The sequence below is a fragment of the Harpegnathos saltator genome, unplaced genomic scaffold, assembly GCF_003227715.2.
Source record: "Harpegnathos saltator strain DR-91 unplaced genomic scaffold, Hsal_v8.6 scaffold295, whole genome shotgun sequence".
Lineage (NCBI taxonomy): Eukaryota > Metazoa > Arthropoda > Insecta > Hymenoptera > Formicidae > Harpegnathos > Harpegnathos saltator.
Genome location: NW_020230089.1, coordinates 1,269,802 through 1,297,419, shown reverse-complemented (window position 1 = coordinate 1,297,419; position 27,618 = coordinate 1,269,802). Strand labels below are relative to the sequence as shown.

At 51.9% G+C, this 27,618-nt stretch overlaps 1 protein-coding gene across 1 annotated transcript in view; it reads right to left on the bottom strand.

Moving 5' to 3' along the window:
* The window catches only part of LOC105188792 (discoidin domain-containing receptor 2), a 205,715-nt gene extending 180,970 nt beyond the window's left edge, over positions 1–24,745 (bottom strand). The window contains exon 1 of the mRNA XM_011150426.3: positions 24,183–24,745. The gene's annotated coding sequence lies outside the window, so the exon portion shown is untranslated. The remainder of the gene's footprint in view (positions 1–24,182) is intronic.
* Positions 24,746–27,618: the final 2,873 nt, after the last annotated feature.

Below are 27,618 nucleotides of genomic sequence, written 5' to 3'. Positions count from 1 at the left end.
AGCTTAATTGGGTAGAGAATGCCACCGCATGTGCAGTTTATATTGATCGGAATGTTCACATCAACGATGTAATCATATTTGTCCAGGCATGCTTTGGAAGCCCGCGCCCGCGCCGTCCCGTCCCGTCCCGTGTTTGCTTAATAATTATGGATCGATTTTGGGCGCGGATAATATTGACCCTCGTACGTGCGCTGCCGGCTGCGCCGCTTCCGTCACCCACGCCGTTTGCTCGCTCGTTCCGTCGTGAGGCACGACGGCGCTGCGTGACGATGGAAATCACCGCGAGGCCGCGAGGATGGATCAGGCTGCGTTCACACACACACACACACACACACACACACACACACACACACACTGCCTCCCCCTTCTTCGCTAGACGGCGCGAGTCCGTCAATTTATTCCTTCTTCTGCAAAAGTGGTTAAGGGACGGCGGCGGGCTGGCGCGGTAATAAAAATGTGATCTTCAGTAGGAACGATTTAAATGTGACGCTGACGGGAAAGTGTGACGGGGTCCTGGGCAGCTTCGTCCAGGAGGACACTGCGAGTTCAGTCTGACGCAGCGCGCCGCGCCGCGCCAGCGGCGTCGAAAACTCATCGACTCGCGTGCACCTCGCGCATTTTTCATTTGATTCCGCGATTAAGTCGCTCCTCGGCGGCGGGACGGCGCGCTCTAATAAAGCCGCGACGTGGCGTCCCGGGGCTCTGTGATTTTTCGCTCTCGCGTACGCCGGTGGCAGCGTTAATAAATAAACCGGCCGACGGATAGACAGGGAGATGGAGAAAGATAGAGAGTGCCGACGCGATAACGTTTCTATCGACGTGCTCGACCGCGCGAGAATCGTAAAAGCGAGGCATCGGCCGCAGTCGGCAGAGATACTCCCCCCCCCTGCCCCTCTTCCCCGTTCCGCTGACACTGGAAACAGCTACTAAAAATGCGCCGGGCCGTCGGGCTCGCTCGCGAGGACGCCATGGCTTTTAATTAACGACGTGGCGGCGATCGGACGGCGGCAGTCGGGGGCGGCAGAGGGGGCGAGGACAGGACGGGAGGGAAGGGGGGAGTCGTCGAATACGGGAATCCCACCGTCGGGTGATCACCGCGGAGATATGTAACGCAGTGTGTACATGCACGCCGCGGATGGTGGCCTATAAACCCCGCGGGGATTACACGTGCATACGCGCGTAAACCCGGAGCTGAATGGCCGCGATGGACGGGGAGGGGGCAGGGGGGTGCGTTCCGTACCTACCTACAGGCCCGTGGCTATTCCGTCCGCCGTTGGAAATGTGCGAATGAACGGACAAGCCCGTTTATATGTACGCGCGGACTTCCGAAAGCATCGCGGTCGTTCGCGACACCGGCGCGCGCCTCCCACCTCCTAGTGGCGCTCGTTCGTCAAATTCCGCGGTCGGCCGGAGGAGAGAGAATGAAAAATAAAATAAAACGGAACGAAACGCGGAATGGCCGGACGCAATTTCAGGTTCGCGCGACGGCTGATTAGCGCGCGTGTGTTGCGCTTCATATCGGTCAGAGAGGCAGGAGGGTGCGCGGTGGAGGGCGGAGTGGGGAGAAGGGTCGCGGTTTTTTTTTCCGGCGGAAGAGTCCGCGGAAGTGGCGAATTTGGAAACATCTCGCGCGCTCTTGGCGAATACGCGCCGATAAAGAACGCGTCCGTTTGCGATGCAGAGGAGAGGAAAAGGGGATTGGGGAGGGGAGAGGGGGATGAAGCAGATTGCCTGGCGCTTTTCCGACGCGCGGGCGGCTCGTCGGGATTGTTCTAAATCGTCCGGCCGCGCCGATTGCGTTTTGCGGCGCGGCGAGATAATGGAGTTAGAATATTGCCGATATCAGGCGGAGTGAGAGTGCGTTTGCTTGTATTATCGCGATTGCATGAGACTGCCGTTTATTGATCGATGACGTATTAGCCGGCGTAACGTGACTAGTCGGGGCGCGATTTATATATTTAGCAACAATCTCGTCGTTAACTAACGGCGCGGGCGGACTCGAATCGACGATTGCGAAACAAAACCCACGCAGGACACGCACGCACGCGCGTCGCGCGCATTACGCGCCTCGATAATCCACTCGATAATCGTCATAACGCGCGAACTCGCGCGCCGAGGCTGTTACAATGCAGCCGTATTCGCGGCCGAGCTCGTATTTGCGACCGCGAGCATTATCGAAAAGTGGCCGCTTCGACTTGTTTTCCCGACTCATTATCTCGGTAATTAAGACCGGAAGTTGTGCCGGGCGCCCGCACCCGGAATTTGCCGCGTGCAATTGCCAGAGAGAGAGAGAGAGAGCGAGAGAGAGAGAGAGCGAGAGAGAGAGAGAGCGAGAGAGAGAGAGAGAGAAGGCGAGAAACAGACGAGAGGAGAGGCCGACGTTGTTATCCCATTATCGCGGCGACGCTGTTAAAATAACTCGCGCGAACGAACGCGCCCGCGCCCGCGCATGCCGGCGCTGCCGCCTCCGCGTTAAACGCCGAAGTGTTCGTGCTCGCGCGAAGCCACGGAAGGTGTTACACGTATCCCAAGGGGTTGCGGCGCATGTCGGGCTAATTGATTCCCAACGACGACGACGGCGACGGCGACGGCGACGTCGGTGACGGCAGCGACGAGGACGGGAACCAAGTCGTCGACGACGAGGACGTGCACGTGTCAGGGCCGCACACGCGTCATCGGCAGGATCGCGTGCATATGCATACGGCGAGGCTCGTTTATGTATATGAAGGACGATTTTGCGATCTACGTCGGGGCGAGAGAACCGCCATATCGTCGTCGTCGACGTCACCGACGGTGGGGAGAAATCACCATCGGTGAAATGTAAATGCGGGTGCGCGGCCCCGCGGATGTCGCTATTTTTGCTTTATTTACACGCACCGGCCGAAAAACCGCGGCAGATACCGAATTTTCTTTGATATTCGCGTCTAGTGGGGAGATTTCGGTTAACAGAGCGCGTGAACCAGCGAGACTTCAACCGGCCAATTAGTTCGTTGGTGGAAAATATTCAAACGCGTCAAAGTGTTGTAGTAAACGGTGCGTTTTTGTCGCGGAAGTTTCTCTGTTTCCCTTGTCGCTCTGACGAAAAGCTGGTAAATAGCAATATGCGTAAAAAAAAAATTATAACACAATGCGGCACCTGACGGTTCCGCCGACTATGATTATTTTATTGCCGTCTCTCGCGACCATAATAATGTTTATAATTACGATCACACAAGTTAGGAATACTTTTCCCTCTTGGGTTTTTTATAATATATGGCGGCGGAGGCGAGTTCGCGACACGTTCGACGGCGCGATCGGGCGATTATCAGACGTCGTCGTTACGTTTCTATCGATCGTGTTCGCGTAATTAGAAGCGTTCGCGCCGCTCGACACTTCCGCCTGCAAATCCCCGGCCGCGCGAAAATGGCGCGAGTCGCGCGATACGGCGCGAATACCTCGGCATTTCGCGCGGATCTCTGTCCTTGCGCCGGCGAGGATTAATGTCGCGTCGCGTTTATCTGCTCACATAATTGTTTCGACGATAATTATTATCGCCGATCGCATCGTCATTATTCCCGCCGCGATAATTGTCAGCGAACGATCGCGATTGCACTCGGCCGAGTAGCATTTCTCACCTCGCCTAACACTAGTGGGCTCAATTCTGTGCGTGCTCGTGTTGTACTCGAGATCTGGGTTGCCCTGTGGTCCTTTAGAATGTCCTTTAGGATGTCATGAGATCACCGGAATATTTCGTGTATTACCCGGGAATCTCTCGGCTACCCGCGAGTATCCAATTATTTCTGCTTAGTCTTCTTGTTTCTCATTATTTCTTTTTTCGTCCTTCTTCACCCGTTTTATTCTCATTTATTCGTTACTTTTATTCTACGTATAAGAGAAATTAATGAAAGTAAATTGCAAATATAAATAGAATTGACAAAGTATTTGTATGTTAATGATAACTAAAATTGGTAATAAATGGATTGAACGGAAAGCAAAGCGAACATTCCACGCGAAATATTTGTGTCAATATCTCTTTTGTATTTCAGGATACGCGAAAGTAGAATCTGAAATATCCGGCAAAGTACTCGCGCGTGCGTCGTTGACCTCTTTTTCGGGACGCTTATATGCAGAGAGACTGACGAAGGGAGAAAATATACTGACGTAATGGAAACCTATAATGCCACTAAAGAAATTGTTTCCGAGTGGCCAATTGCAGAAATTGCGGAAATACGTGGCTTATATCGGCCGCGCTGCCGCTTTCCATTGTGCGTAACACGCGCACACGAATAAACAATTCCCTTCGCAAAGAACTCTCGCGTCTCACGTGTTCTCGTGTTTTTCCATCGCGCGCACTTTTCTTCCGCGAAGGTAACGATCGGGCGGGCGCGCTTCCGCTTACTGTGGATATTCGGCTTGAATTTGGCAAGTTTTCCCGATTACTACGCCGGTTATACGCCCGGAAAAGGGCGGCGGCGCGAGCGCGTTCTACGCCTTGTACCTTCGACGTGCAAGCTGCATTTTATTAGAATAGTTTGGCCCTAAGTTTTTTAATAGAAGAACACGAGCGAGGCCGAGGGACTCGGGCCTTTTCTTGCCTATTATTACGTACCGCGAGACCAAGTTTTTACAGTGCCGGTGTAACTTATAAGAAGAGCTTGTCGGTCGTCGCGACGACCACTGCCGCCGCCGCCGCTGAAAATTTCGCCTCCCCGCGTGCACCCCGTCGCGCCCTTAACAATAAGGTCGGGCTCCAACTTGGGAGCCGCGTAACGCGGCTTGCTTAAGCTGTCGGATTCGACTTTCTTTATCTTTCGCTTGAGCACGGCATACAGTCGATTATTAATTATCATATATTAAAGCGTCACTAAACCCGCGAAATCTACCGACCTCGTTATCTTTACAGCCGCCACGGGTAAAGCCAGCTACCGCAGAACAAAGTCGGTTTTATCGAACAGTTCGGCAGCTCGAGGCGGAAGTATAGGATGTGTAAAAGGAAAGGACTAAAATAGAAACACGTTTGCCGTGGATTAAAGTAGACGCGCGCCGCGAAATGAAATTTCGACGTCACCTTAGTCGCGCGAATTCTGTCGGGTTTGAAGGACCGACGGAGAACGTAACATTATTACACGCCATTGTTCTACTTTCGATTATAACGAGCCACTTGAAGCGATCTCAGAAAGAGACTGCGATTTCAAATCGAAAATTCGGTTCTATATTCATCCCGGAATCTCCATAAAACTTGAAGGCTCATTGAGAATCACGAGACTTAACATTGTTACAGGCTTATTGTTCGACATTTGCTGCTGAAGTGGGTTATTCGATTCCGTCTTAAGCCTTCGTCTTAAGCTTTCAGGAAGGACTTACATGAGAATTTATTTTATTTCTATTTTGCTCCCATTTTTAACTCTCTTCCTTTAATTCTCGATTGTCTCAATCTCTAATGTATCTGCAAACAGTTAATCTGTCCCAATCACGGTTAGGTACTTGCTGGATGGACCTGCTTTCCTCCCGTATATTTCAAATTATAATATTTGCATACCGGATAAACTTGGAAATATCAAAGTGAGCAGCATGTCAAAAAGTGACGGACCATGCGGCAAATTAAGCAGCGAGAACCAAGTACGCGCCGTCGAAGAGTAAATTTCTCAGCTTTCAAGAAGCAACGTATCAATCATGTCAACCGCGGGCAGAATGCCTCGAGTTTCCCGTGTCTCCTCTCTTTTTTATTCCGCTAATGATACCGTTGTACCGGGGACATTTGTATCGCCGCGCCGCGCGGCGCGCGCGCGCGCGCGCGCCAAATCCGACACGTCCAGCCGCGACCCGACGCGCGGCGAAATTTGCACGTTGCCCGGCCGCTTTGGCAGTTCACGTCGGCAGTTTGAATCGTTTCCGCGCGCGGCTATCTTTCATTCACGCCGGGGCGATATTTGGCCTTTTCATTAAGCGCGACGAATGCCGCTTGATTAATGGAGTTTGGTTACTACCGCCGCCGCCACCGCGTGCGGGCGGCAGCGAGCGCTCTCGCCCGCACGCTTGTCGCCGGTTTCCATCGCCGCGAGCCGACAGACGCGTCAGTCACCGGCGCGCGCGGAGTTTGTGGAAACGAGGTAGAAACGAAGGTTTTAGCGGAAACGCGCGACGTGGATTGGTGACGGAGCCGGCGAAAACGGGTTTTCGCGCGACGTGTACACATAAAGAGCGACAGAGAGAGAGAGAGAGAGAGAGAGAGAGAGATCGGCTTTGCAAGCCGCGGCGAAAGATCGAGGAACACGCAACGCGCGGCCGATGATCTCTCGTTTCTCTCTTTCCTCCTCCGCGAAAAGATCGATCGGCTGTTTCGCCGAAATATTTATACGGTCCGTTGAAAAATCCGCGCGGGAGGAATGTTTGATATACGCGGAAACGCGCCGACCGCGAAATGCAATCGTGAGACGTTGTTACACTGAGAGAAAAGTATATGATATTTGGAAGTATAATGATATAGTAACTAAATTATAGTCCGAAATATCATATTTATAGTAAGTATTACCATAATATCGGTAATAATATAGTATAACCAACTACATAATATTTTTACTAAGAATTATAGTAAGTTAAACTAAAATTATTGTATGGATACAAATATAAAATGATAGGTAAAGTAACTCTTTTATATAGTCAATATTACCAGAATATTTGCTAAATGATGACAGATGTAACTATATGAATATTAAATCTCACTATATTTGTGAATGAGAAATTACCATATATGTGGTAAAAGTAACCAAACAATTATTTAAGACAATCATTGACTATATATTTGTGTTTATTCTACTATATTTTGCAGGTTTCCACGAACTATAAAAATATGGTTGACGCCAAAATGAACCATAAAATATAGTGAGATTGTAGTTCATTCAACTATATTTTTCTATCAGTGTGCGGACTATCGATGCCACAGCGGGAAGGTGATACTCGCTTCCGTCGTCTCCACGCCGAGGTTCTCAACAGGCTTGTCGATTGATCGCTCCAATTTAGCCCGCTTGCGCTTAATCTTGTTTAATCTTCAATTTTTGTGGCCGGCGCGCAATCCGTTAATCACGTCGCACACGCAAGTAGAACCGCAAGTGGAATGTTTCGCGTTTCTCTTTGCGAAGGAGGATCAGTCGATCGCCAAACATATATATTCTCCCGATATTTTTATTCTCCATTCAAAAATTCGCGAGTTCTCACGCGGTCGCGCGCGCGGAGGAATTTAATATACGAAAACGCGCCGGGGCGAGATTGTATCGTGAAATGTCCCGCGCGCTGACATTTTTCAAATGGAACCTCGGATTCGGCACGTAAACGCGCGGCGCGCTTTCCAGCGGGATTTCCTCCGCGTGAAACAGATCGCGTCTTGCTGCAATTCCGAGCGACGATTACTCATGAGGGCTTCTCGCGATCGTGACGGGCTGGCTCGGGCTGATCGAACAAGAAAAAAGAACGTTCGGCCACGTCGAATCAGCCCGAATCGCCGGATCTCGCCTCGTCTGGATATTTTTTATAATATCGACGATATTTCTTAGCGATATCCCATCGCGCGTTCTTTCTTCGCGAGAATCTTCCTGTTACACGGATTCTTTTAACTACTTACGCTACACTCTGTCGTTTCATTTAAAAATATTACAGGAATTAAGTAAATTAATGTTAGGAATATCACATAAATATTCCTGCGGAAGTATTCGCTCGTTCGTCTTGCCTTCTATTTATTTATCTTTTCGGACCAGCGTTTCTTATCTCTCGTCTTCGCGATATATTTGCCTTGTTCTCATTGTGCACCCAAAGGGTCCCTTTCCTTCGTTGATAAATTACCCCGATAACGAGAATCAACCTTTGCGCAGTGACTCGGCCGCGCACCGTCGTCGTCGCTCGTCGCCGCGGTTTTCCGCGAAAAGCCCGAAACTCCGTGAATTCCGTCCCGCCGCGGTTCCGATTTCGCGCGAGTTTCGTCGTAACACGAGCGACGATCGCCGCATCGCGCTCGCGCCACAACTCGACTCGACTCGATTCGCGCAAAGGGCCCCCCCTCTACCAGCTGGCACGATACGAAAAATCGCGCTTTTCGCGTCGGCACACGCACACACGCACACGCACGCGCGTTCTATCCTTCCCCACCGACATTATAAAATACTTCTGCGCCGGTGCGCGTCAAAAACGGAATCCGCGTTTGTTTTTCGTGAAAAAAGAGCACATCGGCGCGCACACTGCTCCCTTCTGCCCGTCTGCCTGCCTGCATCTTCCTCAAAGAGATAGAAACGTCTCTCTCTCTCTCTCTCTCTCTCTCTCTGTGTGCCGCGAGACGCACGCACACACGCATATGTACACGTGTGTGTACACGCGCGCGTTATGCACACGTTATAAAACACTTTTGCCGGAGTGTAGCATCGACGGCGACGGTGTACAATTCACGTGCAAGCGACCGAGAAAGAAGGAAAGAAAGAAAGAGGAAATGGAAGAGAGGGAGAGGGAGAGGGAGAGAGAGAGAGCGAGAGAAGGAGGAGGGACTCGCCGGAGCGCGAGCGCAAGCGGCCCCTCCGGCTCCTTTTCACGAGTGCATATAATGCGATCTCATTTTATTTTGCGCCTCTTTCTTCCTCGTCTCGCCCCGCGCCGTCCGTTGCCGCCACGCCTGGACCGTTATCGTCCGCGTGCGTACGATGGCGGAGGGCGGGAGCTGGTTGCGTGCACGGCGAGAGAGGAAAAAGAACCTTTAGCCTTTTCCGACGTTTTCTCTTCCTGCATCTCTCTCTTTCGTCCTCTTGCTGTCCCTCTTCCTTCCTCTCCTCCGCGTCTCTTCTCCTGCGCGGCCGACGGTTGCTCGTAATACAGCATCGCTGTTGCTTCTCTCTTTCGCTGCCTGCTTCTCCCCCGCGACTGCCGCGAGACTTCGATACTCGTTAATTCCGCGATACTGCGTACGTTTTCTGTTGCACAGCGCGACGAGCGAGTCGCGCTCTCCCCCGCCACCCCCCCCTCTCTCACTCTCTCTCTTTCTTTCGGGCGTCGAGCATATTTCGCTTTACACGCGTAATTAAATGAAAGCTTTAAAACGAGATTTATTTAAAACATCGCAGCCGCGCGCAGATACGCGCGTCTAAGGACGTTTTGAAACACGCGGAATTATTCGGGGAGCGGGGTGAACGTGAAAATTCCCGCTAGAGTTTCGAGATTTCGGGATTAATGTTCAACTCCCATTTTCTGTGTGTGTGTGTGTGTGTGTGTGCGCGTGGGCGCAGCGCGATTTTCCGTTTCCGCTTTGCGATAAAACCATTATAGAATTAAAAATGGAAGTTGCAAACGTGAAGAGAAAAAAAGGGGAGGGAGAATCCGTGGGCTCACCTACTCCTCAATGTTACAGGGCGACCACCAAGTCGCTTCCTCGTGTCTCATTAATTTACGCGTGAAACTCGAATAATTGCGAGCAAATCGGATGTGTAGCCAATGGAAAGCCGATAGAACTCGCTAACAAATATACACGCGTACGAATGTCGGAGGAAATGTTCGTGTTCGCGATGAGACTTTGGTTATTCAAACTTTTCCGTCAAGCTCCAGAACAATTCGTGGAAATCGGCGGCAGCGGCGGCGGCGGCGGCGGCGGTCAACGTGTTGAATATCCGCCCGAGGTATCCTCGAAACCGTGGGAAATCGCGAAATGCGTAAAAATCAGCGCGACAGTCGAAACAAGCGAAGCGTCTCGTTTCATTCCATCGCCAACTATATAAATGTGCACAAATAGCGCCTGCGGCGATCGCACGTTAACCTTTTTATTAGCGGTGTCAATTCCGCGTAACCGGCTGTACTCGAGAATCCACTTACTTACTCCTCGGGTCATTCTATGCGTAAAAAACATTGAAATACGGCCGGCCAAGAAACAGACTCTTCACGTCGACGTTTAATTTTTATATCGGGGAATGTGTTAAAATAAAATATGAAATATCCGGCAGGAGATACGCGTTTTTATCTCGTCGACCTTATTTCAATAATTTTATACGCAGATCGGCGAGGAGAATAAATTCATGTATAATGAAAATACGGGATATTTTCGTAAAAAGATTCTCCCGAGTGTCAGAATAAATGAAAGATAGATTTAATCAAGAGACTTCGCGATTTTCGTTGTCGAGGTAGAAATACTGATTAACGGTCTACATACCGACCGTTTAATTGATACTGATTAAACTGATATACACGGGAAAACATCTCAGAGTTCATACAACTGGAGCCAGAGAAAAATTCGTTGACGAGAAATGTGGCATATCTCGACTGTTGTGACCAAAAATATTCGTCCGCATATTCAGCCGCATCAAAGCTCGCTTCGGATAACGGGGAACAATCGACTGATTAGAGACTGAGTTTTTCAGCCTCTATTCCTCCCGGGCATTGGAAAATTCACTTACGCCAACTGTTTTTTGCCGTGCAGTTATAATACCGATAGCCTGGCAGCGCCAGTTCCTGTACACCCCGTGCGAAAAAAGTGATTGATTCCCCTGAAATTGCACTCGTTCGACACGCGTCGACGAAAACGCGGCGCCCGATAACGGTGATAACGGCCGGGCGATTCGGCCGTAACTCATCCGGGCTTACGGCGGTATCCGTCGCTTTTTAAACTATTACATCATCGGCGGTGCGGTGCGGGGCAAAGTGAGACGGGCCGGTAACGACGTTGTCGTTGACGTGGTCCGGTCGAGGGGTAGACGATCGTCGTCGCGGTGGCCGCAACGATAATCGAGAGGTTAACGATCGCCGCGTGTGTACGCGTATGCGGCCGTGGACGGAGGTAACGGTAGTAGAAAACAACGTGACGCGCGCCGCTATCGATTGTTACGTCGCTCGCTCCGCAACGACGGCGGCGGCGGCGGCGGCGGCGGAGTAACGTCATGCGTGAACGAGCCGGGGGCCACCTCACCCTCTCGACGGCCCCCAGTGGGCTGTGAGGAATCGGGGGAACGGACGAGAAGAGGAAGAGAAAGAGGAACGGAGAGAGAGAGAGAGAGAGAGAGAGAGAGAGAGAGAGAGAGAGAAAGAGGAAGAGAGTGAGAGTGACGAGAGTGTGGGTGAATGATACACGCGCAGGAAGAGAGGAAGCGAGCGAAGGGGAGACTAGATCGCGCTCGGCGAGGGTACGGGAGGACACGAAGACGCGGAGAGAATGACGAGAGAGAGAGAGAGAGAGAGAACACGAGCGCGAAGAGCAGCATATACCGCTGCAGCCACCTCGACCCTCTGCACGTAACAAATTGTTTATTGCCACATGCTCGACTCTCACACCCTGCGGAATGGGGTTGCTCGATGCCGCCGTCGGCCGCCGACAACCCCCCTTGCGCCTTGCGACTTTCGCCCATCATCGCCGTGAGGCGCTCGTTCGTTCGTTCGTTCGTTCGCTTGCTCTTCCTCGCCTCTCTGTTCGCGTCTCGAGCACCCATGAAAGAACACACCGACTGACTCCGGGAGGCCATGACACTTCCATCAAGCAGCGAACCGCCGCTTGAGTCGCGAGAGTCTCGGGAACGAACCGTTGTTTTTTATCGCCGCTGAATCACGCGTGAATCCCGCGGCCACGCACTTTCTCTATAACGTCGCAGAGGCCTGCGTAGAACGCACGGCGTGGAATTCGCGCGGAGAACGTGTCTGAATGCGTGCCGCTTTTCTACTCTTTGTCCGCCGTCCGCCGGTATTACGTGCAGAACGAATGGAGATCGAACGAAGAATACGCGCGCCTCGGGTTATCATCGCGAAGAGAGGGTCTCTCTCTCTCTCTCTCTCTCTCTCTCTCTCTCTCTCTCTCTCTCTCTCTCTCTCTCTCTCTCTCTCTCTCGGGGTGTAATAGGTGCCATTATGAGACTCGTAAGAAGAAGAACGCGATATAGCTGGGGCGTTTTCAGAAATCTCGGAGGCCCAGAGGATTCCTCCGTAAAAGCGGCAGAGATGAATCCGCCTTAATCGTCGTCAACGACATTTACAGACTCTCGCTCGAATCGAAAAGAGGAGACACTTGTCTGCGCCGTGTGCGCTCTGCCGCCACCGCCGCCGACGTTCACGACGACGACGTGCTCGCGATTCATCCGAGGATAACGCGTCAACGGTCACCGACATTCTTCTGTCCCGCAAAGCCAGAGCATCGCACGTAATGACATTCCGACCGACTGCGAATCCGAGAAACTCGACCGCCGTTGACCCCACGACTGTTATCTTCAGCTTGTCGGAGACGATAGATGTAATCGACGGCCAAAAGTCACCCTTTTTCAGACAGAGGGAGGGAGGGAGAGAGAGAGACGGAAGACGCTTGCTCGATCGCTAATCGCCGATCGCCGACGGCTACTGTCGTCTCGAGGAGCTCTCCGCTCCGGTGAGTTCAATGGTTACCGCCTGCTTGGTAAAAATTCAACTGCTAACTAGCCGATGTAGAAACACGTCATCGGCGTCGGCGTCGGGTCGCCGCGCCCCGGGCGAAACCCCGAGGATCCTCGATAGAGGAAGTTTCAGCGAGCGCGGCTCTCTCTCTCTCTCTCTCTCTCTCTCTCTCTCTCGTTCGCAGAAGCGAGAGCTTGTTTCAGGGAGGATGAACAGAGCACAAAGAGTACAGAGCCTGGTCCGGGAGGCTGAGAAAGGACACAGGGCGCGGAGTCGGTGGCGAGCGTTACAGCCGGCAGGAAGCAAAGTGAAACAACCGAGCGGGGGAAAATACAGGCCACGGCCACAGTTCACCGGACAGTCGTTATCTTATTACCGATATCGCATCGCCACTCGCGCCTCCGCCACCGCTCTTCTCCTCCACCGTTTTTCCTCCCCCGTCCTGAACAAATGTTTGCGCCGCGCTGCTGTCGACAGATAGCAGGCCAACGGTAGACCGGTCCTGCAGGGGACCGCTTCCTGTTTGCCCTCGGGTTCACTCACACATATTCCCACACACATTCACACACACGCGCGCGCGCGTGCAAATGTCTATCGGACTGTGGCGCGTTTGATGCACCGATCGCACCGATCGAGCCGTACGTTTCCACGCGGGTCTCTCGAAAAGGACTGTCGCGGACTTAGCCCTCCCCTTTTCCCCCCTGCTTACCCGGTTTACTCGTCTGTGCTTGGGAAATTTGCGTCTGTCCGCGCGCGCTTCCTCCTTCGCTTACACGCGGCAGGTGCCAGGTGAGAAATATATCGCGCGTGCATCCGGCGCTTCCTCCGAGCTTCCTCCCCCCCCCCCACCGTCTTCTTGTCTATCTGCCGCACCGCGCTAATGGCGTCTGATAAAGGCACCTTTCGTTGCGTGCCTCCGTCCCCCTTTGTTGCCCTCGCCCCCTTCTCCCCATGCGTTTCCGTGCGTAACAATGCGACGGTGCTTAGCGACTTTTCCGAACCTGCCACGTGTGCCTCCCCGCGAGGGAGAAATTATCGCGGGGCGAGACGTTTCGGTCGAGTGTGTCGGTGTTCTTTCCGGCGATCGCGCCGGGTCGAACCGTTGCTCGATGCGCAAAGTGACTGAGAATTAGCCCGTAATTACACGCAACACGAGTGTTCGCAACTGAAAGAACCGTCTGTGCGATTCTCAGAAACGTGTTTCGGGTTGACGTTGGAAGTTTACTTTTGTCGAGGGCTTCGATAGAATCGAGAATTAAAAACGGAGAATATAAGAATACAATTAAACATTAACGGAATGATGTTAATCACCGGCTGATATAATTATATTTTCAAACGATGAAAATTATTTCGAATATGATATATATTAAAAAGTTATATCTTTTGGTCAAATGACTTTATGCATATTTCACATTCGGTGAACGAAGGAAGCGTTTCATAACTACGGACACCCATCGCTAATGAGCCAATGAAGTAACCATTCCCCGCAGTTGCAAATTGCCGATGACAGTTGCATAAGTCACGTCTCGTGAATTCGTTTGATAAATTTATTACCTCTCGCGTTTCTCTGCTAATTACTTGTTCATTATCCACCCGTCTGCTCTTCCTTTTGTTAATACAATCGATCGAGGAGAATCGCAGCGGCTCGTGCAAGCCGCGAGGAGAATATACTCCACACACACACACACACACACACATGTAGTAAGCTGAATTATTATAATACATAGAGAGATAGGGAGTGATATATGTAAAAAGAGTGAAAGAGAGAAGCGAGGAGAGAGAGAGAGAGAGAGAGAGAAAAGGAGCGCAAAGAGCTCTTTTGCCCGTGCTAAAATACGCTATTAAATTACGCCGAGTTAACACGCCTCGAAAGTTTGCGCTCGCCGGCTTCTGACGCGGCCAACAGCGCCGGGTTGGATATACGCACTTTCATAATCTATCGCTGATATATGTAAGGCGCGCTTAGAGTAAACTTCCCAATTAACTTTATGTGCGAACTGTTTCGCATTAATGAAGATGAATATTCATATTTTTCATCGACGCGCGGTTTGCGGCCGAGAACCCGCGTCGGTACGCGGAGCTTCGAGCCGCGATATATCGCGGCGACCGCCGTCTAGGATCCTCCTCCTCCTCCTCCTCCCCGATTCGTTCGTGAAACAGATTCGCAATGTGCAACTCCCTCGCGGACCCACACGCGGACTTTTCCGACCTTGGAAAAAACACACGCGAGATGTAACACACACACACACACACACACACATACCTGTGTGCAAATTCCTCTCTACCGATTTTATATAATATTCTCTCTAAAATTATTATATAATTTTATATTTGAAAATCTGAAAATGATGTCTAGAAATATATAAATATCATCCAATCGTTTGAGGTATAATTACTCGGCTATTATTTAATATCTTTTTAGTATTACGCGCGCAAAGTGCAGATGTTATTTATTTAAAATTTTAGCAATTAATTAAATAACGGGAGCGTGTAATTAAAATTGACAAAGTGCGGAATTCGAGCGATCCCGCTGCCATTCGACAAAAACGACTGCGAATCGGGTCGAATTATCATCGGGCGCGTTTTGCGAAATCCGCGGCCCGTTGCTGCGCGGTGACGGGCCGCGTAGGCGTCCGCGGCACGCTCATATAATACGTTATCGCTTCGGCTATAAATATATTGCGCGTGCTTTAAATGAACTTTCTGATTATGTTTATGACCGGGCTGTCGGGCCGGGCCGGTAATGAAGATAAATACGCGCCGCGTTTTATCGTCGCGTGATTTGTCGGCGGCCATGTGGGAAAATGCGTTCCGCGGGAAACTATCCTAGGTAATTGCGTCAACGAGGGGACGCGACACACCCCTGCCCGCCGCGCGTACGAGCGAGCGTACGCAGCACCTGCATCGCTGTCGATATTTTCGTCGGACGAGAGAAAGAGGCTTCCGAAACGTGCTTCCGAAAGCTTTCTTTTCGAGAGGAAAAGAATCGAATTTTCGCCAAGAGGGAAGTCGACAAACTTGAGAAAACGCGAGAAATGAAGTGTCGCTGTCGTTGTTTTTATCGGGCATGAGGGAGAGGCCCGGTGCGCTTTCGAAAGTCTCCTTAACAAGTGGAAAAGAATCGAATTTTCGCCGAGCGAAAGTCGGGAAACTCTCTCGAGGAAGAGCGCGGCGAGAGAAATGTTGAATTTCATTGCTCGCCCGCTCGCGCGAGAGGCGGACAAGCGGTCGGCGGAAATTAATTATCCGTCGCGTTTCGTCGGCGGTGTTTTAACTCGCTAACATTGTTACCCCGTCGCATTCGTATTTCTTAATGACACGTAACTCGCGCTTTCACGCGGGAGATTAATTGAGACAAATATCGGCGACGTCGAGCGCGGCTACTCCTTACACCATAAACATGACCAGGTAGTTGGCTTAGTTAGAGCTAGGCAGGCTTGGCTGCTGCCTGCCTAGCTGTTGTCGCGGAGGATGTCGCCGTCGCCGGCGTCGTCTCGAGCATACAGGACTACTTGTCGTCGCCGGGGCCGTTCCTTCTCGCACCTACTCGTCGAACTACGCTTTCTACGCTGACGCAACGCTCACGCACGCGCACGCGCGCGCACGGTGAGCGTGCACTTTCGCAATACGTTAAATGCACGCACGATTTATGTCGGTAAGCCGACGCATGCGAAGGAAACGCTCCCGTTCGCGCCTCCACATAAGCCGCCGTGTCACGTGTCGCGCGATTCACGCGAGCCAACGAGAAACCTGCATCCGCATCGCGATGCGCGACCAACTGTTACGTTGCGTCTCGTGGTATCGCGCGGCGACGAGCTTCAGCGCGCGAACAAGGCGATCCGCTAAGGAAAAGTGCGAGGGGAAATTTCAAGAAAGGAAAATAGCGAAAATAGACTGTGTTTCCCCGCGGAGACGCGCCGTGTCGGTCGCACGATACAACAAGAAGTATGCGCGAACGCCCAGAGTGGCGGGGCATCGCTTTAAGCTACATAACGCCGTGCCATTACCGGGCTCGGCTGCTTCGTTATATTGGTGGAACGAATCGCTTTACTGTGGCCTCGCCTCGCTTCGCCTGGCCTGGCCTGGTCATGTCGTGAGCATGTTCGCGCTCCTTCGAACTTGAACGACAACTCAAATCAGTCCCGAGAGAGAGAGAGAGAGGGGGGGGGAGTGAAAGAGGGGAAGGGCGAAAAGAGCAAAAGATAGAGAGAGAGAGAGAGAGAGAGAGAGAGGGAGAAAAGGAGGGAGGGAGGAAGAGAGAGAGAGAGAGAGAGAGAGAGAGACGAGATCGACGGAGATAAACCATGACGAACGAATGCGCGAGCGCTTGTCAGATTATCCGGAAGGTAGCTCGCGGATACGGGCTAGTCGCCGGGATACTCGCGGGAAGGATACTAAACCGGAGCAACTGCTCTCGGTCTAATCGCTAACGTGGGCCGCTAATCTCGCACGACGGATAGGTCCTGGCGGATTCGGATTAACCGGTCTCTCTAACCATCCGGTGCTGGTGGTGTGCATGTGCATGCACACGTCCGCGCGTGCGCGCATATGTCTCTCACGCGCGGGTATCGTTGCTCCGGCCGGCTACCGCTGGCGGTGGTGTTTCCATAAGGCGCGGAATTAGCATGGAATGCGCGAACGGAGGCCAAAGGCCGACACGAGTGCACGACAGTGGGAGATACCGGGCGGTGGGATGTATTAAAATCGACGGAGGATGCACATAACATTGTGTCCCTCGTAAATATGACAGAGAGAGGGGAGCGGGGGGAGGAGAAAGACATAAACACACACGGGGCGAGCGCGTAACTGAAATCGCTCGTAATCACGGACGGTGTATTATCTGCGATCTTGTTGTATCTCGGCGTAATTTTGCGCAGGAAATTGCATCGAGAATATTGTAACCGGGGGATGTATGCGTGTGTGTGTGTGTGTGTGTATGATATTCCGAGATGTATGTGAAAAAGACGCCCGGGCGGTTCCATGATCGCGAATAAGAGGGAGAGGAAGAGAGAGAGGGAGAGAGAGAAATGATACCGGTAGTCGTGCGGTACACAGTATGTTATTAACGCGATCATATTTCGCGTAAAACGTACGGAACGCGTGCTGAATTAGCTACGAGACTTAATGACATAGACTTAATATGACATTGGTGGAATGGAAAGAGAAAGAGATAAAGAGCGCGCGCACGCGAGAGAGAGAGAGAGAGAGAGAGAGAGAGAGAGAGAGAGAAGAAGAAGAAGAAGAAGAACGGTCATATACGCGGAGGAAACATTTGTAATCTTACTATAAATCATAATCATTTCCGGTGGAAATTATGTTTTATCGTCCCATCAAAAACGTTTGTAGCAGCAATATGCGTGCAAATTCATTGTGAATAACATTGTAACAATGATGGGCGGCATTATTCGTTTGAAAAGTTTTGGTTCACTGAAATAATCTAAATTAACGTGGAGGGTAAATCGCGATTATATATAGATATTATAATCATTGTTTCTCAGTTGATTTTGATTTGATTGATTATATACTGATTAATAATTAATGCTACCAACCGATTAAGTTATTTATAATTACATGTATGGTGACTGGTTAATTCTGATTACTGATTTGTCCGATGTTTTAGTCAACGTATTTTAATTAATATTTTAATTCGGTTAATGATCGACAGTGACCGATTTGAAAAGTAGCAACCAAAAAAAGAAAAAAGAAAAATGAGAAATGTAGCACAAAATACTGTTTCCCGGCTGTAATTATTTTATTGCGCAATTACATACAGTCGGAAGGGTCAAGTACTTCTTCCGCGCGATCCAGCCGCGAAAATTCCGCGATGTGATTCTTCGCGCGATGATTAATCGCACATGACGGCGAGGGTATCGGGCGGGAAATGGGAGCGCAATTTCGTGAGTGCGATCCCGCGAGTGCGCACTCATCGCGACGATTCTTTAAACGCCCGGACGCGGCCGCGCACGATGACACCTCGCGATATCGACGATCGCGATCGTCCGACAAGTCGCGCATTGTTACCCCGGATGAATTTCGCGCTGTGTAAATCTGCGATTGCGATATCATACTATGCGCAAGCCGTGACACAGCCGATTTATGTCGCCGGCGTGAATCGCGAGCGATCGCGATTACACGGCTCACGAGGATGATGAGGAGCCGGCGTCGTCACGCTCGTCGGCCGACCTTATAATTGCTCTCGCACGCGAGAGACGCATCTCGTGCGCAGATACAATCGCTAATAACCGCCGCGGATAGTTTTTACCGAGCCGGTGAATCATTGCTCTCTGACTGCTTCCAAGAGGCTGCTACTTGCCTCTCACTTTGCCCGTCTGTCTGTCTTTGTCCGCCCGACTGTATCGCGCTTTTGAACGTTGACAGTGACGCGCTATGCGTGTCCGAGAATTCGCCGTTGACCGCTGACTGTCACTAATTGACGCGGATTGTAACTTACGCGAGAATGAGAGAGAGAGAGAGAGAGAGAGAGAGAGAGAGAGAGAGATGAGCGGGCGAGAGAAAGAGAGATATCACATGAAGCGGCAGTCGTACGAATCCACTAATTGGGAATAGTTGGGTGATTAAAATTTCAGCGTCGCGCTGGAAACGCTGGAAAAAAGGAGGTTAATTGGGAATGTGGATAATAACGTGATAATGACCCCGGCGGTAAAATTTAATAAATGCGGAAATATCACGAATTATAATCCGCACACGAAGTAACTGTTTAACGAAATGATCTCGATATTGAAACTGTTTTGCCGATTGCACCCTCTCTGACGCGATATCCTGCGTATTTTATGTCGCTTTCATACGCGTGCAAATTTATGTATACGCAAATAATGCACTTTCGTGTTTATCTTTTAACGCGAGAGTTTACATATCCCGCGATAGCATGCACGCGTGTGTGTTATCGGAAAAATGAGAAAAAGGAAAAGAAGGAGAGAGAGAGAGAGAGAGAGAGAGAGAGAGAGGGAGGGAGGGAGGGAGAGAGAGAAGGGGGAAGGGAGGGAGGGAGAAATGGAGAGAATAGAATCACCTCGAAATATACGCGGCCACGGCGAAATTTCGCGAGGACGGGATTGTCGAGCCGTCGAAAATTCGGCAACCTTCTATCAGAGACTCGACTTATTCCGCTTGAATTCTTAATCAAAGATCGGAGCGCTTTGGCGAATGGGCGGCGAGGTGGGAAGGGGAGAGTAACAGCCACCTCAATCCCGCGGTTTGCTGAACATCCACTCGAGTGGGTCGGCTTCCCCTCGACCGAAAAGAATCGCCGCAGAATTTTCCGAGTTTTCGTCCCGACGACTCTTGTGAGCCGATGGATGGATGGATGGTTAAAGTAATTTCATATATTATATCACCATTTCCATATTTTACGAAATTATGTTAAAACCGCTCTTCTCTTTCTCTCTTTCCCCTTCTTCCTCTCTTCCTCCCTGTCATTCGTCGATGCGATAACGTACAGAGCGATGCGGGTATTGTACGATCGCTCGAATCGCGAAAAGGCCGTCGCGCGATAAAATTCCATTTTGTCGCTCGCGGCACGTGATTAAAAATGCGGTAATTAATTTTAATCAAGCAAGACGGAACACGCAAGACGGAAAACGCACGCGAGAACACTCGCGCGGTATCAGCACGTTGATTTTCAACCGCTCGCCCGATTTCCACGCTTTTATCGCGCGTCCGTGTCTCCTCCTGAAAATGAACCATCAACCGCTACGAATGTCAGAACGAACGAACGAGAGAGAGAGAGAGAAAGAGGAGGAGGGGGGGGGAGAGGAAGAGAGGGAAAGAGAAAGAGAGACGAGAACGCGGGAGGGTACGTGTGCGTGTGCGTGTGTGTGCGCGCGCGTGCCATTTGCACCAAAAATATACACTTCGAGAGTAGCACGCATCAAAGGCACGCGCTCACTCGCTCACTGTCTCGCTCGAACATACACACACACACACACACACACACTTGTCGACGTTAATTCCATTGTACTGTTTATTTCCCGTGAATGAAATTAAAATAGCTCCTCGAACACGCGAGCGCGCCGACGAGTGGGCGAGAAAAGCGGCGCGGCGGTTCGCCGTGCGGGCGCTCAGGGTGAAGGGTAAGGGTTACCGGCCAGCCACCAAAGGGTGGAAGGACCTTATTGCGCGACTCCGCCTTTTTAATTAAACTTCGAAACTGAACTGAGCGGCGCATGCGGCGGCGCGACGCCGCGCTCTCGAGCTGACGGCGGCGGCGGCGGCGGCGGCGGCGGCGGCGGCGGCGGCGGCGGCGGCGGCGGCGGAAGCGGCGCGCCACGTATAGAATAGCCTCGCCGACAAACGGCGCGAGCACTGTCATCGCGCTTGTTTAACATTCTGCCGGTTTGCGAGACGAGTGCCTGGCGCGAGTGACCCCCGAGTGTGTCAGCCTGCTCTCTCTCTCTCTCTCTCTCTCTCTCTCTCTCTCTCTCTCTCCCTCTCTCTCTCTCTCTCTCTCTCTCTCTTTCTCTCCCCTTTTCTCTCTGCGTCGAGATGTAATTTCTGCGAACGCTACGTAATACCCCGTACCTCGCGATGCTCGTTCGACGCGCGTCCTCGGCGACGACGACAAGAGCGAGGACTGAGAAGTCGCATGGAATTCTCCAGCAGCACGTTTATTCGCGAGCGAGCGAATGCTTTCCGCGCGCGCGACTCCCCCGGAGAAATTAATTAGAAGCGGTACAGGTAGCTTCCTTCCTCCGTTCTTTCATTCTTTCCTTCCTTCCCATCACGCCTGTCTACCTTTTCTCTCTCTCTCTCTCTCTCTCTCTCTCTCTCTCTCTCTCTCTCTCTCTCTCTCTCTCTCTCTCCTGCTGGTGTGCTTCATTGAAAGCAGATCACGTAAACCGACATAAACACGCGCGACTAGCGCAATCTGCACGGGTGTCTCGTATCTAATTCGCTTTCTTAAGCTTTATAGTGCTATTCTATTGTCTACGGGCGCCATTAATTTCGCTAATGGTTAATCGATAGACAGGCGAGTTGCGGCCGCTATCCTACGGTCGCAGTTCAACGTGTAATTGTACGGATTCGAGCGACCCGCAGGAAGCAAGAAGTACAATAAAGCTACAATAAAGGCACCTACTCTCTCGCTCTCCCGTTCTCTCTTTCTCTCTTTCTTTCTCCCTCTCTCCCTTCCTCTTTCTGTGCACATTCGCACACGGTGCTATAGCCATAGAGTACGAACGGCAGGTCGGTAGTTAGACACCTGTTCGCAGCACCGAGTCTAGACAGGCGCGTCCGTGCTCGCGCGATCGCTGCGCGTCGCCGAGTAGAAGGAGAAGTGGTAGAAAAAGGGCGAGACGTGCGAGAGACGAGAGAGCGACAAGACGCGAGAGAAAGAGAGCCAATCGGGAAGAGGAATTATAACCAGCGAGAACGGAAGGCGCTATTTATTATCAGGCCCGCGCGGAGCACAATGGCTCGCGCGACTGCTGATTGATGTTCTCGCCTTTAGTCACTGTCCGACGCGCTATATTTACAACAATCCGCGTAACCCCCGTACATCATCCCCCGAGGGTGCTGAGCGCAGGAGGGCAGGAGAGAGGGAGGGTGAAGAAAAGCGAGTAGCGACAACGCGAGTCGAGGAGCACGTGCGTACTTTCGTTTTTCGTTTCCTTGGCTCTCTTACCGGTCGCGCCGAAGCGCCGCCATAAACTTCGCTAATTAAAGTGATAGAATTATTTAACGGTGGTGTGTGAGCCGTTCGCGCGATATATGAATACGGGGCTGCGAGCGAGGGCGCGCAGCGCTGCGTGGCGCGCTATTTACACAATTTCGAAATATTACGCCGGGTTCGCCGCTGCAATTTGCGCTACGCTCACAAAGGGAACCTATTTCGACGCCGAACACACGAGCGAGCGCGGAACGTGCGGGCCGATTTTGCGCCAGGTTAATTATTTACGCGGCGAATTTATCGCGAAAATGTTATGACCGACAATTACGCGGGAATTAAAACTCAGGGAAATACGCTCGCTATTTCGCCCTCCCGCGCCTCTCTTTTTCGCGCCGGCTCGTCCGTTATTTGCGATATTTCGATTACAAATTCAAAGCGGACCACGGCATCACGCCTGCGAGCCGATCGAACGATCGATCGAGCAATCAGCTGGAAAAATCGCTCAACGCTGCAGAGATCGTTCTGCTCGCAACGTGTGTACACTCCGCACGTGTACACGCTCATATACACCCGTGAACTTACGTGACGAGAATTAGTTACCGCCCGGAAGCAACCAGTGGCGTGGTTGCTCCAGTCGTAGATTTCCGCTGAACTTTCGCTGCACGCGCGCGCGCGCGCGAGAGAGAGAGAGAGAGAGAGAACCGCTCCTCCCGAAAATTTCCGCGGATCCGTGCGACTTTGCTTCACTTCAGCAACGTGGAGATTCTCCCGTGAACGCGTGAGATCTCTTTTCCGCTCCGTTATCCTCGCCTTGTGAGTGACGCGACGGTACGCAGAGGTCGGCTGGCGTTTTTCGCGCAAGTTTCGGAACGTATCGGCGCTCGGTCCGAGGGGAGAACTTGTCGGTCCTCCCGTGGAATTCGTTCCGAGACACGAGATTTGTTTCGAAACTCGCGTGAAAATCGCTGAGAACAACTTCCGCTCCACAATCGTACACGGCGCGCCGCGGCACCCTCTTTCTCCTACCCCCGCACGAAATCGCGGATATACTTTGCGCATTGTCACTACCGCGATCATTTCACTCCCCGAGCAGGCCTCGATAACCCGTTCCCTCCCCCCCTTCTCTCTCTCTCTCTCTCTCTCTCTCGCTCGTTTGCGCGCCTGCTTTATCTCTCACCCCTATCTCGCGAGAGGCCGCATTATTAATTGCCTGCCGGCGGAGTTGCTCAATTGCCGAGAAATTGTCGGGCATAAAGCTCTCGCCGAGCGGCGGTGGCCCGAACGTGTCGCAACGTGTCGCGACGTGTCGCGTCGCGTCTCGACGTGTCGCGTCGCGTCTCGACGTGCAGAAAGAGTCGCGTGATTATCGCATTGCCGGTCGATTCGCGCGATTAGCGCATGGACACGCATCGATACACAGGCGATAACAGATCGCGAACAAGCAGCCGACAAGCGTGTTTTCGCGTAGAGGTCACTCGGCGATCACGAGGATCACGCGAGCCCCGCGAGTCACCTATCAAGGTGACGGTCGATTGCCTCGCTCTCTTACACGGTCGAGAAGAATATTTGATTATACTGCTTTTTTATCGTTGAGGAATTTCGTACGGCTGATGCAACGGTCCTCTTCGAAGAGTTGAAAGCCTGTGAGATGCCGCGTCGATTGCGACGCGTGTCGCAATTCCGCAGCAAGACGATTCGGAATCGATCATTCTGCTCAGCGCCGAAGAGCGTCGAAGAGACGCTCTTTCTATCTGTCGCTTCCTCGGAGAACGAGTTGTACGAACGTAAACATAAAAACGCGCCGAGGGGAATTTCCGCTCTTTCTCCCTCTTTCTCTCTCTCTTTCTCTCTCTCTCTCTCTCTCTTTCGCGTCTTCGTCGCGAAAAATTGCTCCGCGCGTGGAATCTTCGAGAAATCGAGCGTTGCGTGTTCGCGAGGTTAGGCGCCGGCTGTGATCGTTCCCCTTCGTTAATCTCCCCGTCGCAGACGATGCGTCTGATCTCGCGTTACCGAAATTAATGAAGCCGGAGCACGCACGACGAGTGGCCGATCCGGCCGGCTAATTAGCAACATCGAGAGTAGAGGATTCGAGGGCGGAATTCGGCGCGTCGGGCGCACGTTCCGAGACGCACATTTTCTCACGTGCGACAATAGTCCGACGTGTTGTGCTGCAGTGCTCTCACTTGTAATGGTAAAAGGCACTCACCTTTAGTGACAGCAACGTACGTCGTCGTCGTCGTTGTCTACTCCGTCAACGCGTGCCGCAGTGTCGTCTCTCGCCGCTGATTTTCCTTCCTTCCTTCCTTCCTTCCTTCCTTCCTTGCTTCCTTCCTTCCTTCCTTCCTTCCTTCCTTCTTGTCGCCGCCAAGTGCACTGTCACCCCGCTGGCCAGCCCGTTATCGCAATTCACAAGTCGCCGTCATCTCACCGAGCACACAGGCACTCTCTTCTCTCCTCCTTCTCCGCCTCCTCTTTACCGCGACTTTTCGTGCGATGAATTGTCACGCATCGAGCAACACGGCGACCGGCTATTTAAAATGTTCTCGTACTCGATTACCACTCGTGTCCACGCGTCTCGCGCTGTCAAGCGCGCGTGTGCTTTTCGCGCGTCTCGACGCACTCTCTCTCTCTCTCTCTTTCTTTTTCTCTCTCTCTCTCTCTCTCCCTTCTTCTCTCGTTCTCTCTCGGGAGAGAGCTCGGGTACGGCCAATCGACGAGAGCAATGCGTACCCCTCACGACCCCGTAACAGACTGAGGATCGCGCCGGCGGCGCAGCGCCACCGTGACCCGTGGCGACACCGTGAACTAAACTGCCGCCCGTATAAACGCGCCGCGAGTCTCGCCGGCGGTCCGTTCGCTTTGCTCTTTCTCTCTCTCTCTCTCTCTCTCTCTCTCTCTTTCTCCTCTCGCAGCAACTTCGCGACGTGTTGCGCTAAGTTGCGCTGCGCTACGCGACCTTTCTCTCTCGCTTCTCTTCGTCGACTTTAACCCTTCAGCTGCCGAACGCGCGCGTGGATGCTTAAGGTGGATGCTTTCACTCTCCCTCGTTGTCTCTCTTTCTCTGCTTCTCTCTCTCTCTCTGTCTCTCTCTCACTCTGTCTGTCTGTCTTTCTCTTCCTCTCGACCTTAGTACGTATCGTAAACAAATACCCGGAGATGGCGTTTGCGTTCGGTGAATTTGAGATGCGTTCTCGAGACGCGCGCCGACACTCTGAAGTTGCCGCGAAACGCAGTCTCCTTAATTTATAGAGGTTATAGTTTGATACTCGAGTCTGAGAGACGCGAAAAGGAGCAGAGTGAAATACAGACAGGAAGAGGAGAGGAGTGGGAAAAGGCTGAGAGACGCGACGGCGAACACGAAACGGAATTTTTGCACAGTCGCGAGACGGTGGTGTGCGAAACGCGAGTGGAGTAATCAAGATTTTTTTTCCCCACTCGAGCGTCGAAGCGGTGTGGTTTTTGCATTGTTTCTACTCGCTGTTGCTGTAAATATACTGCCCACGCAGTGAGTATGAATACGACTTCATTACCCCTACGTAGTTATGTGTGTACACACTTTGCAAAATGAATAAAATGTTTCAGCAGTGGGGCGATATTACGCGAGTCTCTGGCTCTTTCGCTTTATCCCGCTCCCTCCCCCCTCCCCCCTCTCTCTCCCTCTCTCTTTTTCTCGCGCCGTCGGTATAATTAATATATAAAATTTACATGCTTGCTATAAATAAGCGATGTAACGGCACGGCTCGCCTGCGCGCGGAATAACGCGAGGGTCGAAGTTATCGAAGGGAGGAGGGCGAAAAAGAATAGGTAGAAAACAAGGAGGAGCGCGATTCGCTAATCCCGCAATTCTGGCCTCGCGTAATGGCGAAATTAATTTTTCACCCCTTTACGCGAGTTCCATCGAGCGCAAAAACATTAACTCTTATTATTAACGACGGAAAGTTTGATATACGTAATACATCGGTGGGGGAAAAAATGCGGGGGAAAAGAAGGAAGCGGGATAAAAATAGAAAGCCACAGAGAGACCGAGCAACCAATTTTAACTACCGACTCGAAATTTTAATTTCAAAATGTTACAAACTTATTTCAAGTTGAATATTAAAAAGTTGCGGCGACGGGCAAAAGGGGAGGAGAAGAACAGAGGGAAGAAAAGGGGCAAGAAAAGGAACGTCTAAGCTAAGTCGAGGGCAAGGAGGGAAGGGAGGGGCGTCGAATTAATTTTTCGCCAAAGCGCGATCGCTCCGCCGCGAAAGTTGCTGGGCAAAGAAGCAGCACGCGAGCCGAAGCGCGAGAAACGCATCGCAGAGGGCTCGTTTTCCGCGGCGCTTCATCCCCCCCCCTCCCCGCCTCCGGCGCCTCTACGGTGTTGCTCTTCATGGTTCGCGGTGGGGCGACGAGGTTCCTCTCGTCCGACGAGCGACGCACGTCGACGCGGTCCAGAGACTCAAGGGCGGATGGGAGGGCAGGAGGGCATCGAAGGGCGCTCGTGTAAATGGCAGCGTCGTTCCGAAATATATATCGTTGCGGTAAGTCGCGGGGGCGTAGTGCGGGTCGTCGTGCCGCACGGGTGGAGAACGAAAGACGCAATTATCGGTCAACGTGGCGTCCCGACGTGCTACACCGCTCGCGATCCATTTACCGTATCGCTTGTATATTACCGCGTTTCTTCGACGCACGCTATTTATCCGACGTTAACGTTGCGTGCGTTTGTGGCGATCCTGCGTGCTAATGATGAGAAGAATAGGGATAGAGAGAGAAGGAGAGAGAGAGAGAGAGAGAGAGAGAGAGAGAGAGAGAGAGAGAGAAAGGGAAAGAGAGCGGCGAAGCATGCGATAGCGGGGTATCGTGATCGCGCGCGGACGTTGCCGCAAGAAATGCTTTCACGGAACGTGCAATTTTGTCGAAAGATTGGACGTCAGAAATTGGGAAAAAGACTCTTCGTCGAAATTGTAGATCGAAGCGTCAAAGGACGGAATAAATCTGTCGAGGGGGTTAGAATCTTCAGTCGCGAAAGAGGGCCGAAGAGCGGGTCGCGTTGCGACAGAAGCGAAAGAGAAAGAGGGACAGAGAAAGAAAGGGTGGGAAAGAGAGGAGGTCGACTCATTATCGAGTTTGTACGAATTTCCGAAATTATTTCGCATCGAAGCTGTTTATTAATTTCGCGATTCGCCTCTGCCGCACGAATTGACCCAGATTTCCGCGTGCGCTCCTCTCGTCGCGCGCCCCTCCCCGCCCCGCCAACCTCGCTTTTTCAAACCACAAATCTCCCGTAGCCGCGGATGTGGACACACGGTGTAATTTAGCTCCCTCCGATCTGGGTCGACATCCATTCGGCCGGCAGTACTAAGCGAGCGAGCGAGCGAACGTGTGCACGCTGCTGCGCACTGATCGGAAACATCGGCGAGCACATTGTGGCGACACGATCGAGAACAATATCGTGTGTCCATGAATCAAGCATACCCACTCGAGACATCGCGCCCGCAACGCCGGCTTACCTACGATAACGTCAGCCGATAGCGGCCGACTATCGCTCGGCCGAATCAATCAGCGGATATATCTTCGCGACCTTTGAGGATCGCGTTTAAATGGGAGCAGGTCGCACGTCGCGGGAAGGGGAGAGAAAGAGGGGGTGTACTTCGCGGATA